The sequence below is a fragment of the Balaenoptera ricei genome, chromosome 3 (genome assembly GCF_028023285.1).
Source record: "Balaenoptera ricei isolate mBalRic1 chromosome 3, mBalRic1.hap2, whole genome shotgun sequence".
Taxonomy (NCBI): domain Eukaryota; kingdom Metazoa; phylum Chordata; class Mammalia; order Artiodactyla; family Balaenopteridae; genus Balaenoptera; species Balaenoptera ricei.
Window position 1 is genome coordinate 22,509,048 of NC_082641.1, and position 15,038 is coordinate 22,524,085.

Consider the following 15,038-nt stretch of genomic DNA (forward strand, 5'->3'; position numbering starts at 1 on the left):
AAAACAAATACAGTATGCTAACATATATATATGGAATCTAAGGGAAAATAGAGGTCATGAAGAACCTAGTGGCAAGACGGGAATAAAGACATAGACCTACTAGAGAATGGACTTGAGGATATGGGGAGGGGGAGGGGTAAGATGTGACAGGGTGAGAGAGTGGCATAGACATATATACACTACCAAATGTAAAATAGATAGCTAGTGGGAAGCAGTCGCATAGCACAGGGAAATCAGCCTGGTGCTTTGTGACCACCTAGAGGGGTGGGATAGGGAGGGTGGGAGGGAGGGAGATGCAAGAGGGAAGAGATATGGGAACATAGGTATATGTATAACTGATTCACTTTGTTATAAAGCAGAAACTAACACACCATTGTAAAGCAATTATACTCCAATAAAGATGTTTAAAAAAAAAAAATGTCTTTCTTGAGTAAAGTACATACACGGATGCTTTGCTAATTAGAGCCAGTATTTTTTACTCCTCACTATGTATTCAAGGAAAGGAATAGTAATATCCTTAACACTTTATTACAAATTTGATAGCAAGTTTATTGAATATTTGATACTACACTTGTGGAAATATGTGAATCTTGATATATATTTAAACAATCTTAAAATGTATTCTATTTATATTTTGTAGGGTTAACATTAGGAAACATATATGTACTACTGTAGCATCTAATTTTCTACTATAAATACATTCATTTTGTTTTATAGGAAGCTGATTATTTGAGTCAGTACATTTTAATTTGGTCTATAAAAATATCCCTAAGGCGTATCCAATTAATTGAGATTTGGAAACCCCAATATTGACAGAAGTAACTTATTAAAAACAGATACATGACTATAGAATTTCAGAATAATATGTACTTGATTTAGGAATTGTCTTCCCTCATTACATGAGGAGAATTTTCTCAACCCTAGAAAGACTCTTTCTCATAAAGATCATTTTGATGAGCTATTAAAGGCTGCAAGAATGTTCTCAACTAGATATTTCTCAATGTTTTTTCCCATATGCTTAAAACTTCATATGGGAAAAAACACTGAGATAAATGTTTGAAATTGAGATAATTGAGGTAATGAAAAATTATTGAGATAATGATAAAAAGAAATTATCATTATATTGTCATATAATTTACTATTACTTTTTGCTTATTATTAGTGATTATTTTTAATTATAACCTGAGAGTTAGAGGTGTTATTTTTCACTTGCTCCTAATTATTAGCTTTTTGTTTTGGTTTGGTTTGTTTTCTTTTTGATTTTCCGAAATAGACTGAGCAATCCACCTGTCAGGAAGGCTAGTATTTTTGGAGACGTATTATCTGTTGAATGTTTTAAACACTGTATCAAACAACTAGTTTTGTATCAAACAATGCTGTAGATCATATATTATTTTGTTCAAGATCTTTGTGCAATTGATGCCTTGTGGAAGTGACTTGCTAATTGTCTTTCATGTGATGCTAATTATTACATAATGAATTTTCATATGCCTAGTACAAATACAAGGCTTAACACTCCCAGAATGCTTATCTTTGCCACAATAAGGGGAAAGGCATTTTCTTCTCCTAATTAACTATATTCATACCTCCATCATAGAGCCACCTTAATGATAATAAGCCCTTTCCCCACTCGGCTGAACTAATCCGAGTTCATGTGCTCCAAAAAAGAAGGTATAGCAACTCATAAGGGAATGTATTTGTTTTCTAGGATATATACCTATTTGTGGATATCATTAGATTTTGTGGCTCATGGAACTTTCAAAAAATACAGGCACTCTCAACATATGGATTGTGTGATCTCTTTGGAGGGAAGAAAGGGCAACAATTTAAAGGAATTTAGTGTTAATAAATCTAACTCTCAGGACATAATTAAAATAAAATATATGGTTGATAATTCTTAATTAATATCTTGGAATTATTCAGTTGAATAATGAAGGAGTATGTCCTCTCTTTGTTAAAGACAAGTTAACATACATTCCTGATAATTCAGAAATTATCCAAAATTGTTTACTAATTTTGTTAGAAAGGGAAGGGCAATATCACACCAGATTAGAAAGGATTGTGTCCTTGTGTTCCTTAAATTATAAGGGAAATTAAAATCTAAATTGCATGGTATATTATATCTCTGGCTTAAATGTGGTAGAAATGGTGATAAAATGCTACCTAGGCTACATTACTAATAAAAAGAAAAAATATTTACTGATGGAAATGTTATATTTATTTAGAAATAAGACTGACATAATCAGGAGAATGTTTCTACTCAAAACATTTGATCGTGAAGCAAATTGGTTCAAAGGAAGCACTAGAACTGAAAAATGGAATTAGAAAATGATAAGACCAAAATATCCTCATTCATTCTTGATTAAAATGAAAAGAAACCAGAGACCACAAATCTCTTTTGCATTTAATGGCAAAACTTGGGAGGAAATAAAACTGTTTACACAATATTGTGAATATAAAAAGTGTCAGATTAATTATTGTGCTTGGTTGCAAAAGTAGGGGAGAATGTAAGAAGATGGTTACATAAGGGTAACTGTAAATGAGATGAATTTCTTGAGTTAAATTTATATATGTTCTGTAACTGTGCTAATTAAATTGCATTTAAGATGTTTCTCCAGGAAAAAAAAATAGCTTCCATGTGATATTCTGCAATTAGTTACAAAAAATGTACACAAAGATCCTACGGAAAACAGCCATCACCTGCAAGGGTAAAATTATTTCAGTGTTTAATTTCAAATTTGCTGCAGTCAATAGTGTTTGCAAGGATGCTTATTAGGGGAAATTTAGGTGAATCATTCATAGGACATCTCTGCTTTTGATGGATAACTTATTAAACTTACATTGATTACTCTACCATAATAAAATTACACGTCTTCTCTTTCTAGACAGAAAACATTTAGACACTTGCTTAAGTGCCTCTTGAAAAATAAAAGATAATAAATGGATGCTGGCTAGATATATGCCTTCAAGTTAAAGCTTTTATTTCATTTTAAAGCTTATATTTCCCTATATACCTAGCATCTATTGAGAAATGTCTCTATAGTTGGTTGCTTGAATAAAACTATTATGAATAGATGATGAATTTTTATCAAGTTAGAATTTTTTAACTTCAACTCAAAGAAGCATAGGCTTCATCTCCTTTAATCTGTTAACGTATTCAGTTATATAAGGAATTCTTCTAAAATAAACTTTCCCTGATATAGACAGATATATATTTAATGCATTGCTGTTCATTAACCTAATATTTACATATATATAATATATTTTCATATATAATATATTTACATATTTATATAGATAGATAGATAGATATACATATACATATACATATAGATCTCCATTTCCTTTGCAGTGGTGTTCTTACCCACTTTGGAGCAGTGTTACACGGGTCTCATATAAGGTGAGTAAATTTCCTGCTCTAGACCCTCGAGTTTCTATAAGACAATATCTGTTTCTTGAAGATTATTAAAACTGGCCTGTAAAATTGTTAGGTTTAATACAATTTGTGTAGATCTTTTCTTTTTCCTTACACTGTGTGCAGTGGGTTGAGGAGTGTACTCAAAAATTTATGTCTAATGGTACCTTAGAAAGTGTTTTTGTTTGGAAATAGTGTCTTCTGCAGATGTAACTAGTTAAGATAAGATATATTGGGCCAGAGTGGGTCCTAAATTCAATGTCATTGGTGTCCTTATAATTAATATCACTTTAAAAGCATTAGTTTTATGGGATATAAGATTATCAGATAACCCACTATATCCGAATTAGTTTCTAAAATGAAATTCTATAGTATTCATAAAACAAGGTCATTTAAGTTAATAAAAGATGTGCCTTTGCTTTTAACTTAAAATATTACCTTATTATAAGAACACTGATTCTATATGTTCATTAACATTTAAGACACATAGCTTAGACAAATTTTAAGCCCTCCAAAAAATTCATATTGATAAAGCTGATGAAAATGAATCGGATTGAAAATGTTAAAATTGATTAGTGGTGGAAAAGTTGTGAATACTGGTCAAGAAAGCAAGTTATTACTAAATAAGTTTTTATCATCATTTTTGAAAAGATTATCATAACAATACTTTAAGTTTTGACATCTTCTATCTAGTTTTCTGAAACTATGGCTGACACAATTATACCACTACTAAGAATATTTTTTTTTTAAAGTAAGATGAATTTAAATTAGATTTCTCTTGTAATGAATGGTGACATCATTACCAGTGACTTAAATTATAACAAACATAAAATGAGTCAGAAATCTTTAAACATGTTGTAGACAAATACAGGTAATTTCATTAATAGGTTTTGATGTATAAAGTTCAATCTAGAGCTGAGAACAATAAAAATTATCAAATAAAACCTAGAATTTTCTTCTAGTCTTTTAAAATATTTTCTAAGAAGTTTTCATAGCTGTTTCAGTGGAAAACATCATGTGAAGTCTTTAATGCATAAAGTTTTCTTTAACTCAAATTTTAGCCTTGTCTTGGAATATAGATGATTTTCTATTAAATGTTAGACTGGGAAAATCAATCCGTTTCATATAAGCCACCAAGTAGTCGTTAAATTGAACCTATCTGTCTTTCATTTTATTCTGATGTCTTAAAGTGATGTTTCTTTTATCAATTTATTTTTTTCTTTTAGCAATTTTAGTTAATCTTTCCCCCTTGACTACTTTTAGTTTCCGTCTTTGGAACTTTATCATTGTTACCTTGCTACTCTTCTTTCTGTCTTTATTTCAACTAAGTTTCAGAATCATTTTTAAACTAATATTCCAAATGATGCTTGGAGAAAAAGAATAACACTATAATACAACAAAACAAAAATATATCTCAATTAAGATTTCTATGTTCCAGCAATACTATTCATCTTTTCAGAACAATATTCTATTGAGGACTCATTCTCTCGAGGGAGCAATTCTAAAGAATTTCTGCTACTCACGAGCCAAGTTCCAATATTTTATTTTATAGCAAGAAATAAAGTTACAAAAAGTCCAAATCAACTTGCATCAGCAAATAAACTACTTGTGATGTGTAAAACATGGCAAGCTAGACTATCTTATCTAAAACTTTTTGTTTAATAATAAAGTAAATCCAGATCTAAGTATCTGAGTATTTTTATCTAAGTATAGAAACAACTGTAGCATTTTGAGGAAATATGAATTTTTCACCTTCTTATTAAGCAAATATTAATCTAAAAGGAACAAGTTCAGCATTCTGTGTTTTATACTTTTTCATAATGTTGACCCTGATGAGATTATTTTCTTCTGAAGGTAGGATTTTTAACTATATATGAATATACATAAAGCTTATTATAGTGGGAAGAGATCATAGAGATCAATTTACATCAGATGTACATCATACATGAATAGGAACACATGCATTAAGAAAACATGCAGTGAACACATGCAAGAAAAATGCTGTGTCCCAAGTGCCACAGATATCTCTAGCTGTACTTTGGTTTGTCTTTACTCCTGTACTCATTTACCTCTTACTGTCTCTCATTTTCTTTATTATATAATCTAATATATATTAAAATGATTTTGCTAGGAATTCACAATTAAACAAGACAATCTTGTGTTCTCGTGAAAGACACAACCTAATAGAAAAAATATTAATGTTAAAAAATAAGCAATAATATGAGAGTGACTAGTAAAATTAATAAAATAAAACAGAGTGATAATTAGGGAGGGGCAGAGAGTTGGGAAACTTTAAACAGGTATTCAAGAAGGATTTTCTGAAAGCTGAGGCATGAATAATTACAGGAGGTAACCATGTAAAATGTGGGGTAAAAGAGAATGAGCAGGGCCCAAAAACTAAGGTGAGAACTGGTTTAACTTAATCTGGGAACACATAGAAGCCAGTGTGGTGTCAACTACAAATTGGCATTTTCCATTGGCACTTGCCATCTACCTCTACAAGGATTAAGTCATGTGCTGTTGCAGCTGCTGACTTTCAACACCCCCTGAAAGGAGTTCAGGTGAAGAGCAGAAATGAGGCACTCTGTGCTCTGGGAAACACTGGCAGAATAGGTCTTCAGATAGTCAATATTTTTCAGGAGCCAATTTTATGAGCTAAATTCTTGTATCTCCTCATATCTAGAAAAAATCCTTCATGGTGACGTCTGCTTCTCATGACTAGCAGTAACCTGCACGAGACTAGCAGAGACCTTCTGTAAAAAAATATGTGCTTGATTGCATGTATTTCTCCTTCACCAAAATCACATATTTACTGACCTTCCCCCCTGCCTCTTTGGAGCAGTTTGTCAGAGCTATCTGAAATGCTGTCTCCCGGGCTGCAGTCCTCATTTTGCCCCAAGTAAAACTTCACTCACAGCTCTCATGTTGTGCATTTTTTCAAGTCGACAGTGGCTAATTCAGAACGGGTAAAGGAGCTGGTGTTAAAGGCGGATTTAGCATTGCAATGGAGTATGTGGATGGTCTGAGTCAGAAAGGATGAATTGGCATCGATATTTTTGCCTTATAAAGAAAATGGATCATATCAGATGAAGAATGATACCAAGGAGCAATTAACAAAATTGTATTCATGATCAGGTAGGCTTTGATTGGAGTGACAGTTGTAGATATGAAGAGAAGTGATCAAATTCAGGCCAAATTTTGGAAGTGTAAAACAAAAAACTTTCGGTAAGTGTAAATACATGAAGCTACAGCATAAAAAGCCACAAAGTCAACCCACTTCCTAAATACCCAGGTAGCTTCACCTCCCCCAGTTGCTGTAGAGTGCTGTAGAGGTACAGGCACTAATATGCAACTCTGCTTGGTAGCTGCTTTGTACAGAGTTGTGTGTAGCTCCCTAAGCAGCTGGTACCCAAGCTCCCAATGCCCCCATCCTGTATGCCAGGTCATTGGAATGCTAACAAAATTCACCACCTTCACACATCTGTTATGAAAAATGCTGGGTAGCAGTGGGATAGGAAGGCTTTATGGAAGAACAATCTGCAGTATGTCCATGTGATAAGAACCTTCTTTGTGCATATGTCTCATTATTCCATTGGAGATAAGGGAAAGGAATGAAGTGAAAATGTTTTCTGGTTTGAAGACAGTCCAAGGGGATTGATTAAGATGCGGGAACTAGGAGGATTGTCATATTTGTAAGAAGGGTTCTATATTCATTTTATTTTTAAAAAATTATTTTAAGGCTCAAAATAAGCATATAGATTATCTAGTCAATTCCCTTATATTAAAAGTAAAAAAAAAAAAAGAAAAATGACCGAGAAACATGAAATGACTTCTCCAAGGTCACACAAGTTACTGTGATAGCTGAGACTAGAAGGCAGAATAGCCCTCAGTTCAGTGTCTTTCCACTGACAGCACAATATATTTTAGTTTACCACTTATCTGCCAAGGAAATATATTAGTTAATGAGTGCTTAGAAGTTAACTTCCTGGAAAACATCATAGGATGCCTTTCTTGTGTATACTCATGTTTAATTCAAATCGCAAACTGCCTTTGGAATGTAAATTAGTGTGTTCTTCTCAGGTTAAGTGGTAACATTGTGACAGAGAATAATTTAAAATGTAAGCAGTTTTATTAGTTATTATGCACAGTGTAGAACAGAGATACAATCTTGTGGGTATTAACATTTTATCTTTCTCTAAGGGGAAAAATGCCTTGGCAGTCTAAGGATCATATGGCATAATGAAACATACCTAGAGTTTGGAGTCAATTAATTATACCTTGGCTCAGCCCCATCTCGGCTACAAAATCTCACAAATGCATTCTACTCCACTGAGCCTCAGTTTCCTTTTTGTGAATTATGAATAAGTTAAAAGAATGTTATTATAGAAATTAAATAAGATAGCTCCTAAGAGAATGTCTGGAGCATAATCTGCATTCATTAAATGTTAGATTTAACCAATATTAGATTATAAGGTCGCATGCTTTTTAATTCAAAAAGGGTTGCTCTTTGCAGGACTCTTAAAATGCCACCTATGTCTTTTCAGGCATAACTACTCCTACAGTTTCTCTTATAGATGTCATTACATGCCTTTTTAGAAATGTGATTATTAACATTTGAATCACTGGGAGGAATGATAAAAAATATAAGAGATGTTAGAGTACACTTTTAATGATTGTTCAGCAGTTTTCCTTAGGGAAATTTTCATCATTAAACCTTCCCAGGTATTTTATTATCATCTCACACAATTCCCTGAATAACCATATCCATTTTTAATCCACTAATTTATTCTGTGGTTGGTCCTACTGAATAATGTCCCCAGATGTCTTTTAACTGAGTAGCAATACAGTCAGTTATGGAGTTTCTTTTGACCTTTTGACATTTTAATTTTTTACCTATGCTGATTATGAATACTGGAAGGGTATACATTATGCAAATAGCATTTTAACTGAGTGAACCACTAGGTATAAATTAAAGCAAAAGTCACAATTTCCCTACTAAACTAATACTGAGTGTGTGGTTCCATGAAGGAGCTCTATTTCTGGAAAAATCTAGACTAGTCTATTCATCTGGATATCTAACTACAAATATAGAGCTTTCAGATCTATGTTCCCCTCCCAAATTCCTATAGAGTTGGCATGGATAATGCTTGGGATTAAGTGTTCTTAATAATAGGAAAGTCTGACAGATATTTTATTTTCCAAAATACAAAACCACTTCACACTCTATAAGAATACCATGAAAATGCGTGTCATAATAACATGTATATGAGAATAATAAGATATTTAGTAAAAATCATGGAACTTATTTTATTCATACATTACCTATTAATCCATTTTACATATATTTAAGGGACACCTTCCATCTATCAGGTTTTTTCTAGACACTGGGAATAAAATAATGAAAGAAAAATGAAAAGACAAATTCTTTAGCACAGAATCTACTAAAGGACAGATATTAATCAATGAATCACACAAATAAATATAAAATTAAAAGTTATTTATAAAGTGCTAAATAGACGCTTGGTGTTATGAAAATGCACCATGAAGAAAATTTATAGTTAGGGAGGTTAGCAAAGGATTATCTAATGAAATGATAGAGCTGAAATTGAAAACAGAATTGAAATTAACATGGCAAATGGAGGAATGAATGGAAATGTTCTAGGCTGAGAGAAGAGAGTATAAGCAAAGGCCTTGTGCTGGAGCAAACATGGAGTACATAATAAAATAAAATAATTGTAGTGCATCTGGAGCACCACGATCAAGATGGGAATATGTTTAGATGAAGGTAGACAGGTAGGTAGAGTCAGAATATCTAGGCTTGTTTTCTATTTTAATACATTTAATACATTTAATACATTTTGCCTAAGAACAAATGAAAATAACTGAGATATTTTAAGCAGAGAGCAATATATTCAGATCTGAATTTTGATAGGAGGACTCTACTTGTCACATAGGAAATGGCTTTGTTAGAATCAGCTTTGTATATACTGAGAGAGACTGAATTATCCCATTGGGTATGTGCAATATTTCCAACTAAGGATTATGGTGGCTGAAAATTGCCAGATAGTAAAGAAGAAAAGCTGATAGATTCAAGGGATATTTAAGTAATAAAATGACTAAAAAATGTTGGAAAATGTTGAATTTGGTTCCTAGGTTTTCAAGTTTAAAATTTATAGTGGTGTCATGTATTAAAATAAGGAACCCTGCTAGAGTATAAAATTGTGGAAGGAGAGTTCATGGTTTTTATTTCAAACTTGTTCTTTTTAAGGTGAATTGAGACTTCAAAGAAAGCTGTCATAGAGGAATATAAATACATAGGTATGAAGCTCAGAGGACAGAGTTGGGCTAAAAGTATTAATGTGAGAAAAATCTGATAAAAGTGGCAATTTAATTCACTGACATGAATATTTTTTTATTGGGGAAAAACCTGAAATAAGGAGAATGATGTTCTACAAACAAGATTTGAAGAAATTCAAGAAAGGATGTGGGGCGGGGGGAGAAGATCAAGAGGCCAGTGTTAAAAAAAAAAAAAAAACCAAAGAAACCAAAAAAGGTGAGGGTTTCAAGAAGACAGTGGTCAGCAATATAAACTGCTGTAGGATTTAGTGCCATATAAATCACTATTGATCTTAGAAAAATATATTTTAGGGAATGGGATGGGGGAAGTCCAAATTACAGTGAGGTGAAAAATGAGTGATTATAAAATAGGTATGGCAACCTTCACCAACTGTTTGAAGAAGTTGGCTATATAGGTAAACATAGACATGTGATTGCTGCATAAGATGCAGAATAGTTTAATTTAGAATTGCTTGTTTTATTCTATAAAACATAAAAGAAATGGAACATCTAATAAAATACGAGATAAGAATAAGTATGTTAATGAGGTTGAGAAATAGAGATACAAAAAAAACTGCAAAGTGTAGTCTTGCAATAAAACAGGAGGTGATGATATTATACGAAAAATAATATGTTCAACAAGAAAATTCTCGTAAATGCAGGTAAACACAGGACGGACTTTGCAGTGGAATAGTGAGTGTGGAAGGCATTGGCACTTGGTAGATAAATTATAATGAATAGACATGACATATTTTTAATTTGCTATATAAGACACTTCAGATTACAAATCAGTTAGTCACATATTCAACCTGAAAAAGTGCAGGGGAGAATCTCTGTATTCAATTCTCCAGAAGTCAAAGACTCAGAAGCCAAACTTCAGAGTGAGTCTATCACTTCCTGGTTGATACAGAATAAAACTTTCAAAGCATCACGATGTAATTTCAGTCCATGGAGTAACCACTGTTATTACTTTAATTTTCTATTCTTCTTATTCTTCATAGTTTCCTTGTATTCTAAATGTTCCTAATCTCATCTCTCTGCTCTAACCTGCTTTTGAAAGCCACTTTATAATTTTCAGAGTATTTGTAAACGTCTAGGAACTATTTTTATTAGTTATTGACTATTATTGAAACTAATTACTATTGTAAAAATAATGCATGGTTAGGATGAGTTAAAAACATATACAAGATTATGATTGACTAATAAGACTAATTCTCTTACAAACTGCCCAGTCAAAATGATGAGATGTAACAAGCTACTTAGTTTGCTACCTATGTTGGGAATGTGCAGTCTACACATGCAAACACACAAACACATTCACATGCATACATATTGGTGGTGCAGTGGTTAAGAATCCGCCTGCCAATGCAGGGGACACGGGTTCAAGCCCTGGTCCGGGAAGATCGCACATGCTGCGGAGCAGCTAAGCCCGTGTGCCACAACTACTGAGCCTGTGCTCTGGAGCCCACGAGCCACAACTACTGAAGCCCACGCACCTAGAGCCCGTGCTCTGCAAAAAGAGAAGGCACCTCAATGAGAAGTCCACACACCGCAACAAAGAGTAGCCCCTGCTCTCTGCAACTAGAGAAAAGCCCACGTGCAGCAGCGAAGACCCAACGCAGCCAAAAATAAATAAATTAAATTAACTAAAAATAAATAAGTAAACATGCTTTACATGAAGTGTTCAACTTACAGTCTTACAATTCACAAGCAGCATGGTAGTGGATATTTTATTCAACACTTTACTAAGGTATTAGAGATATTCCATTATATTTTATCCCTGATAACTTTCCTCACCTTGAGGTCTGCTGTCTGAAATTAACAGTTACTCCTCTTTCTTTTGATTATTGTAAACATGGTATACCTTTCTGTATTTATATTTATTTATTTTTTTTAGAGTATAGTTATTTACAATGTTGTGTTAGTTTCTGTTGTATAGCAAAGTGAATCAGTTATACATATGCATATATCCGTTCTTTTTTAGATTATTTTCACATATAGGTCATTACACAGTATTGAGTAGAATTCCCTGTGCTATACAGTAGGTCCTTATTAGTTTTCTATTTTATATATAGTAGTGTGTATATTTCAATCCCAATCTCCCTCCCCACTCTTTCCCCCTGGTAACCACAGTGTGTTTTCTACATCTTTTACCCTATTTCTGCTTTGTAAATATGTTTATTTGTATCATTTTTTAGATTCCACATATAAATGATATCATATGATATTTGTCTTTCTCTCTCTGACTTACTTCACTTAATATGATAATTTCTAGGTCCATCCAATAGAACTACCACATGACCCAGCAATGCCACTCCTGAGCATATATCCAGAGAAAACTCTAATTCAAAAAGATAAATGCACCCCAATGTTCACAGCAGCACTATTTACAATAGCCAAGACATGGAAGCAACCTAAATGTCCATCGACAGATGAATGGATAAAGAAGATGTGGTACTTATACACAATGGAATATTACTCAGCCATAAAAAAAGAATGAAATATTTTACTTTTTAAAAAAATTTATCTTTATAGGTGTATTTATATTTAAAGCGGGTTTCCTGTAGTGAACATTTAATTGGGTCTTTGTTTTCAATCCGCTCTGACAATCTCTTTTAATTGGTGCATTTAAAACATTGACATTCAGAATGATTATTGGTATAGTTAGATTAATATCTACCATATTTGTTACTCTTTTCTATTTGTTACTCTTGTTCTTTCTTCCTAGTTGTCTTTCACTCTTTCTTCTTTTTTGTGCTTTTAATTGAGCATTTTATATAATTCTATTTTTTTCTATTTTCTTACAGTATCAGTTATACTTCTTTCTACTTTTTTTGACTGGCTGCTCTAGAATTTGCAATATACCTTTATGACTAATCCAAGTCCACTTTCAAGTAACACTGCACTACTTCACAGGTAATGTGAGTACCTTACATAATAAAATAATACCAATTCTTCCCTCCCATCCTTTGTATCATTGTTGTCAATCATTTCACTTATAATTAAGCATGTGTAAGCATATATGTAAGCATGTACATATATAGATAGATAGGCAGATAGATAGATACAGGTATATGTACATATATACATATATATATGACAATTGAAATTTTAATGAAGTAATTATTATTCAGGCATACAAAAATGGAGTCAGGCAACCACCGAGGATCTGGCCTCAGACACACCCCTGCACCACTGAGAACTGTATCACACTCAAGGACACCACTAGCCACGTTCAAAACAATACCTGCAAGCAGCTGCTAGCTGCAACCTTGTAGTTTCAAAGTTCTCCCTGCTTCACAACTCTGTAATAATTTCAAACCCCAACCAATCCTGGCTTAACAAGCACCTTTACTTCTTGCCAGCTCCAGTTCTAATTCTTGACAAACAACTTAATGTAACCTTGCAGTAACCTTTATAAGCCTCCTGCATTTTCTAGTTCGTGGGAACACAATATTGGCAAGTGTTCTTGAATCTATGTCTCCTAGGCTGCAGTCCTAAAAAACCCCAAATAAATGCCTCTTTATTTCAATCAGGTCTCTGCTTCTGAAATTTATGTATATATCTCCATAAACAAATATATTATTGGTATTATTATTTTAGTGATTTTGAACACCATATACATGTTGGAATATTTCAAATATAAATATATATATGTGTATATATATATACACACATAATCAACCCAGACTTCTTCTTTGAGATCTAGATTGTATTATTATTTTGAACAAACTATTGTCCGTTAGTTCAATTCAGAATAAAAATAAGAAATTAAAGGTTTTTCTTTTACTTTATTCATTTTTATGTTCTTCCTTTCTTTACATAGATCTAGTTTCTGAGTTATATTATTTTCTCACTCTCTAAAGAACTTCATTTAACAATTTTTTGCAGGGCAGTTCTCCTGGACACAAACTTCCTCAATGTTTGTCTGAGAAAGTCCTTATTTCTCCTTCACTTTTGAAGGATAATTTCACAAAGTGCAGAATTCTAGGGCAATGTTTTTTTTTTCTTTCAACATATTAAATATTTCACTCCACTCTCTTCTTCTTGTATGGTTTTTGAAGAGAAGCAGATGTAATTCTTCTTTGCTCCTTTGTAGGTAAGGTATTCCCCCACCCCCCAGCCCCCGGGCTTCCTTCAGGATTTTTTTCTTTATCTTTGATTTTCTACAGCTTAAAAATGATTATGTCTAGGTGTAGTGTTTTTTGTTGGTTTGTTTGATTGTTTTTGGAATTTATCCTGCTGGGTGTTCTCTGAGCTTCCTAGATCTCTGGTTTGGTGTCTGATATTAATTTGGGGATATCCTCCATTATTATTCTTTCAAAATATTTCTTCTGTCCCTTTCTCTATTGCTTCTCCTTTTGGTATTCTCATTATGAATATGCTACAGCTCCTGTTGTTGTCCCACAGTCCCTGGATATTCTGTTCTGGTTTTTTTTTTTTTTTTTGCTTGTTTGTTTATTTGTTTTTTCAGTCTGTTCTCTTTGCTTTTCAGTTTTTAAGAATTCTGTTGATATATCCTCCACCTCAGAGATTCTTTCTGCAACTGTGTCCAGTCTACTAAAAACCTATCAAAGGCATCCTTTATTTGTGTTACAATGGTTTTGATCTGTAGCATTTTTTTTGTTTTTTTTTTTGTTTTTTGTTTTGTTTTTTAGGATTTTCATCTCTTTGCTTACATGGCCCATTTGTTCTTTTTTTTTTTTTAAAGTGATGATCCATTTATTTATTCATTTATTTATTTATTCATGGCTGTGTTGGGTCTTCGCTTCTGTGCGAGGGCTTTCTCTAGTTACGGCAAGCGGGGACCACTCTTCATGGCGGTGCGCGGGCCTCTCACCGTCGCGGCCTCTCCCGTTGCGGAACACAAGCTACAGACATGCAGGCTCAGTAATTGTGGCTCACGGGCCTAGTTGCTCCGCGGCACGCGGGATCCTCCCAGACCAGGGCTCGAACCCGTGTCCCCTGCACTGGTAGGCAGACTCTCAACCACTGCGCCACCAGGGAAGCCCCGGCCCATTTGTTCTTGTATGCTGTCTACTTCCTCCACCAGGGCCCTTAGCATATTAATCATAGTTGTTTTAAATACCCAGTCTGATAATTCTAACATCCCTGCCATGTCTGGTTTTGATGCTTGCTCTTGTTTTCCAAATTGTACCTTTTACCTTTTGGTAATACTTTTATTTTTATGTTGATAACCAGATACGATGTACTACATAAAATGAACTGCTGCAAATAAGCCTTTAGTAATGTGGTGGTGAGGCATGGGAGGAGGGGAAACTTTCTA